At 44.2% G+C, this 6697-nt stretch overlaps 1 pseudogene; it reads left to right on the top strand.

Moving 5' to 3' along the window:
* The first annotated feature begins 3407 nt into the window (after positions 1 to 3407).
* LOC103592087 lies at positions 3408 to 6156 on the top strand (annotated as a pseudogene).
* Positions 6157 to 6697: the final 541 nt, after the last annotated feature.

A 6697-nucleotide genomic window follows, 5' to 3' on the forward strand; every position in this document is an offset into this window, starting at 1 on the left:
ATAGGGGTCCAAGTGCAAGGATGGGGAAGCCTCTAGGAGCTAAAGGGGCCCTCACATGACAGCCAGCAAGAAGTGGGGACCTCAGTCCTAAAATCACAAGGAACTGGATTCCATCAACAACCTGAACGATCTTAGAAGAGAATTCGTCCTAGAGCCTCCAAGCAAGAGCCCAGCTGGCAAGTACCTCGATTTCAGCCTTGTGAAACTTGGAGCAGAGAAAACAGCCTAGCCTGCCTGGACATCTAACCTGCAGAACTGTAAAGGAATAAATTTGTATTGTTTTAAGATGCTAACTTTGTGGTAATTTGTTATGGCAGAAATAGAAAACCAACAAAAGAGCTATGGGAATTCAGGGGAACAAAAGATGACCTTGAACAAATACAATCTGGGAACACTTCTGAGAGGAAGTGTCATTTGAGGTGAGCCATATGATTGAGGGTAGTAGTGGTGGTGGGTTAGTCCATTAGAGAGAAAAACATGAGGGAAAAAAACATAGGACATGTGGAGGGAATATTTGGCTAACACAGTTTCTCAAGTGATCGCAAACTTGTGGGAAGTAAGGCTGGAAAGCTGAGCTGGTGCCAGATCACAAGAGCCTCAAATTCTTGAAGTAGAATATTTGGGTTTTATTTTAAAGGCATTGGGATACCATGGAAACTTTCTGAGCAAAGAAATGGTGTGATTAGGTCTGTACTTTGGGCACTTGACTTGATATCATTGTGAAAGGTCTATCTGCATATTTCAATTACACTGTCCATTTTGTTATCTGTGCTTCTCTCTCTCTTTTTTTTTTTCCTTTTTGTCTTTTTTTACTGACCGGTAATGGGATCACAACCCTCGGTGTTGCGCCCATACCGGGGACCGGCAACGGGATTGCAACCCTCGGTGTTGCACCTGCACCGCGCTCAGCCAGTGAGCGGGAACCGGTCTCCACATGGGATCCAAACCCTTGGCGGGAGCGCCGCCACACTTCCAAGCGGCGCACTCTCCAGTGTGCCACTGGGCCGGCCCTATCTGTGCTTCTCTTAAAGACAGACTGCTATAGACTGAATGTTCGTGTCTTCCCAGAATTCGTGTGCTAAAATCTAATCCCCAGTTGAGGTATTTGGAGGTGGGGCCTTTAAGAGATGATTAGGTCATGAGGGAAGAGCCCTCATGAATGAGATTAGTGCCCTTATAAAAGAGGCCCAGGGGAGATCCCTTGACCCTTCTGCTATGTAAGGTTAGATTGAGAAGACCCTAATCTAGGACTTCTCAGACTCCAGAAGTGTGATAAATAAATGTCTGGTTTTTTATAAGCCACTGAGTCTATAGTATTTTTGTTATAGAAGCCCAAATGGACTAAAACAAGGACTGGGGGATGAATTATTCCTTGAATTAAAAAGAGATGCTAAGAACAAGTTTGAGCTGAATAAAAATGAAAACACTACATATCAAAGTTTGTGGGATGCCAGTAAAACAGTACATAGAAGAAAATTTATTGCACTAAATGCCTACATTAGAAAAGAAGGAAGGCTTCAAATCAGTGACCTCAGGTTCTACATTTAAAAACTAGGGGAAAAAATAAAATAAAGTAGACAGAAAAAAGGAAATAATATAGATCTGAGTGTCAATCAATGAAATAAAAAAAAAAAAAAAACAGGAAAACAATAGAGAAAATAATGAATGCAACCAAAACCTGGTTCTTTGATAAGATAAAGTTGATAAATCTTTAGCCAGACTTATAGAAAAAAATATGAGAGAAGACAAAAATTATTAATATCAAGAATGAGAGAGATTATGTCTCTGCAGATATTACAGACATTAGTAGGATAATAAGGAAATATTATGAACAATTTTATGTCAATAAATTTGGCAGGGAAGATGAAATAAATTGATCCCTTGAAAGTCACAAACTACCAAAAGCACATTCAAGGATAAATAGATAACCTTAATAGTCCTATATCTACAAAATAAATTGAAGTTATTGTTAAAAACCCTCCAACAAAGAAAACTCCAGAACCAGATGGCTCCACTGGTGATTTTTACCAAACATTTAAGGAGAAAATAATATCAATTATACATAAACTCCTCCAGAAAAGTGAAGAGAGGAAACACTTCTCAACTAACTCTATGAGACAAGCATTACCCTGGTATCAAAATCAGACAAAGGCATTGTACAGAAATGTACAGACCAATATGTTTCATGAACATAGATGTAAACATTTTTTTACAAAACTTTGGCAAACTGAATTTAATGATATATTTAAACAGGGTAGTACATCATGACCAAGTGGGATTTACCCCTGAATGCAAGATTGGTATAAAATTCAAAAGTCAGTCAAAGAAGAAAAGGAGATGTGACAATAACGACAGAGAATCTGGGATGATACAGAGTGGAAAAGACTTAACCAACCACTACTGGCTTTGAAAATGGAGGAATGGGGCCATGAGCCAAGGAATGTGGGTGGTCTCTAGAAGATGGAAAAAGCAAAGAAATGGATTCTCCCCTAGAGCCTCTAGAAGGAATGCAGCCCTGCTGACACCTTGATTTTAGTCAAGTAAACCCATTTTGGAATTCTGACCTCCAACAATAATAATAATAAGAAAAGTGATGTGAACAGGAGTGAGAGTGGATCGCATGAGACGAAAGTCAGCGTAGGAACCATGTCTTACGTCGTCTTTGGATCTTCAGTACATGGCCACTCTACAGATAGTTGAATTGATCCACCTTGAGGCCAGAAAGGATTTTCTGGAAAAGATGGGGAAGTCTGAGGGGAAGGAAAGACCTGGATTCATTGTCAAGGAGAAAAGAGAGGCTCGGGTATGGGACACAGGTAGGTCCTAAAGCCTCAGCTGGACGTGAGAAACCGAGAAAACCACACCACACCCCTACTTCGCAGCTCCTGGCCCGGCAGGGCCACTTCCGGGAGGGGGCGGGGAAACAAGAGGAGGCGTGCCGGGAAGGAGGCCGTTTGTAGTGCACTAGGCGGAAGTGTGCCAAAGGTTTCGGTGCAGCTGCTTCCGGTCCGGGTCAACGCGGAATTGGACACTGCATGGTTTGTGCCATGCGGGGACAGGCTTCTGAGGGCAAGTTCGCGAGTGAAGAGGTGAGCACGGGCGTCTGGACTCAGAAATCTGGAGTCTAGTGTACACTCCATGGTTTGTGCCATGCGCAGACAGGCTTCCAAGGGCAAGTGAGCGAGTGAAGAGGTGAGCACGGGAACCTGAAACCGATCTAACCGCTGTTTCCGAGAGGGCAACTACCACGGGGAACCCCTCAGCCCTGGTAACGGCCAAAGAGGAGGAGCTGGCGCCAGTCAGGGAGCGGCCGTGGCCGAGACAGTGAGGAAGCGCGAAGGCAGAGCAACCAGGGGAGCCTCGGGAGAAGAAACAGAATCGTCGCTGCCGCCACTGCCGCCACCACCATGGAAGGGGCAAAGCCAACATGGCAGCTCGTGTACCAGGCAGTGCAGGCGCTTTACCCCGACCCAGATCCCAGCGGAAAGAAACGCGCCTCGTTTTGGCTTGGGGAGCTGCAGCGTTCGGTTCATGCTTGGGAGATTTCAGACCAATTGTTACAGATCCGGCAGGATATGGAATCATGTGATTTTGCTGCCCAGACCATGAAAATCAAGATTCAGGCCTCATTTTATGAGCTCCGCACAGACTTTCATGTCTCTTTACGGGACTCATTGCTAACCCATATCCAGAACTTGAAAGACTTGTCACCTGTTATTGTAACGCAGCTGGCTTTAGCAATAGCAGATCTTGCACTACAGATGCCTTCCTGGAAGGGCTGTGTACAAACATTGGTGGAAAAGTATAGCAATGATGTAACTTCTCTGCCTTTTTTCTGGAGATCCCTACAGCGTTACCTGAAGAAGTACATAGTTGTTCCTTAAGAACTGGAGCTAGCCGGCACACAGAAATTATAGAAGATTTGGCCTCCTACTCTAGTACAGTAGTATCTCTGTTGATGACCTGTGTAGAAAAAGCAGGAACAGATGAAAAAATACTTATGAAGGTCTTTCGCTGTTTGGGAAGTTGGTTTGACTCGAGAGTTTTAGACAGTAACTTCATGGCTGACAGTAACTTACTAGCACTCCTTTTTGAGGTTTTGCAACAGGATAAGACCTCATCCAACCTACATGAAGCTGCTTCAGACTGTGTGTGCTCAGCTCTCTATGCCATTGAGAATGTGGAGACTAACCTGCCATTAGCCATGCAACTTTTTCAGGGAGTCCTGACATTGGAGTCTGCCTATCATATGGCTGTGGCATGTGAAGATTTAGACAAAGTTCTGAATTACTGCCGTATTTTCACTGAACTCGGTAAAACTTTTCTTGAAAAAATTGTTTGTACTCCAGGCCAAGGTCTTGGGGACCTACGAACTCTGGAACTGCTTCTTATCTGTGCAGGACATCCTCAGTATGAAGTAGTAGAAATTTCCTTTTACTTTTGGTATCGACTAGTAGAGCATTCATACAAAACTAATGATGAGGTTATTCATGGCATCTTCAAAGCTGACATTCAAAGGCTGGTTCATGCCTTGGCCCGGCATTGCCAGCTGGAACCAGACCATGAAGGTGTTCCTGAGGAGACTGATGACTTTGGGGAGTTTCGGATGAGGGTATCAGACCTGGTGAAGAACTTGATTTTCTTGATTGGGTCTATGGAGTGTTTTGCTCAGTTGTATTCTACTCTGAAAGAAGGCAAACCACCCTGGGAGGTGACAGAAGTGGTTCTCTTTATCATGGCTGCTATAGCAAAGAGTGTTGATCCAGAGAACAATCGAACACTTGTAGAGGTCCTGGAAGGAGTTGTCCAGTTCCCAGAGACTCTACATACAGCTGTGCGATATACCAGCATTGAATTGGTTGGAGAGATGAGTGAAGTGGTTGACCGAAATCCTCAGTTCCTTGATCCTGTGTTGGCTTATTTGATGAAAGGCCTGCGTGAAAAGCCCCTAACTTCTGCTGCAGCCAAAGCCATTCATAACATTTGCTCTGTCTGTCAAGATCACATGGCTCAGCATTTTAATGGTCTCCTGGAGATTGCCCGTCTCCAGAAGCTGCTGTGTGCTTGCTTAAAGGGACGTCACTTGTCCTAGCCGGGTTACCTTTGGATAAGATTATTGAATGTCTTAGTGAGCTATGTTCTGTTCAGGTAATGGCACTGAAAAAGCTGTTGTCTCAGGAGCCTAGCAATGGCATATCCTCAAATCCCAATGTGTTCTTAGATCGCCTTGCAGTGATATTTAGACACACCAATCCCATTGTGGAAAATGGACAGACTCGTCCGTGCCAAAAAGTCATACAGGAAATATGGCCAGTTTTATCCAAGACTCTAAATAAGCACCAGGCTGATAATCAGATTGTAGAGCATTGTTGCTGGTGCCTGTGCTTTTGCTGTTCACAGTGTAGTCAAAGGATCTGCAGCCCTGCTGCAGCCTCTAGTCACACAGATGGTGAATGTGTACCATGTACATCAGCATTCCTGTTTCCTGTACCTTGGCAGTATCCTCGTAGATGAACATGGCACGGAAGAAGGCTGTCAGCAGGGACTGCTAGACATGCTGCAGGCACTGTGCATCCCCACCTTTCAACTCCTAGAACCGCAGAATGGTCTCCAGAATCACCCTGACACCATAGGTGACCTGTTCAGGTTAGCCACCAGGTTTATTCAGAGTAGCCCTGTCACCTTGCTGAAGAGCCAAGTAGTCATCCCTATCTTACAGTGGGCTATTGCCTCTACTACATTGAACCACCGGGATGCCAACTGTAGTGTCATGAGATTCCTAAGAGACCTCATCCATACAGGGGTAGCCAGTGATCGTGAAGAAGATTTTGAACTACGGAAAGAACTGATTGGACAGGTGATGAACCAGTTTGGACAGCAACTTGTAAGCCAGCTGCTCTACACATGCTGCTTTTGTCTCTCCCCTATACCCTACCAGATGTGGCTGAAGTGCTCTGGGAGATCATGCAGGTTGACCGACCGACTTTTTGTTGATGGTTAGAGAATTCCTTGAAAGGTTTGCCAAAGGAGACAACCGTGGGAGCGGTCACAGTGACACACAAACAACTTACAAACTTCCACGAGCAAGTCACCAGTGCCGAGGAATATGAGCAAGCTTGCTGGGCCTTACGAAATTTCACCAGGTTGTTTGAATAGCTCACACTCCTGTACTGTGCCAGTCACCCAGGAATGTCTTTTTTAATTAGAAGACAGGAAGAAAACAAAAACCAGACTGTGTCCCACAATCAGAAACTGCCACCAGGGTGTCCCTCCAGACAAGGAGAGACTCCAGCCTTCCGAAGCCACCCTGAGGAGCTCCTGTTTGGGGTGTGAGAGAATATCAGCGTGGTTGAAAAAAGGTGGCTGTGGCCTGCCCAGCATGGGGGAGGGGAGCTGGTTTCCTGGTGATCTTGTTTCTAAAAGGAAAAGTAATTTTAAGAAAATAAAAAAAGGAAAACTAAAACCAGAACTGAAAAAAAAGTTAGTCAATGTAATTCACCCTATTAACAAACAAACAAAAAAAAAAGAAGTACAATATGATAATTTCAGAATATATACGCAGTAAAAGCTTTTGCTAAAATCAAACATCCATTCTTGATAGAATTTATGGGAAAACTAAAAATAGAAGGGAACTTCCTCAACTTGATAAAGGGCATATACTAAAAACCTACAGCTAACCTCATAATTGATGGTGAGA

Source organism: Galeopterus variegatus, unplaced genomic scaffold (genome assembly GCF_000696425.1).
Source record: "Galeopterus variegatus unplaced genomic scaffold, G_variegatus-3.0.2 Scaffold1087, whole genome shotgun sequence".
Classification (NCBI taxonomy): domain Eukaryota; kingdom Metazoa; phylum Chordata; class Mammalia; order Dermoptera; family Cynocephalidae; genus Galeopterus; species Galeopterus variegatus.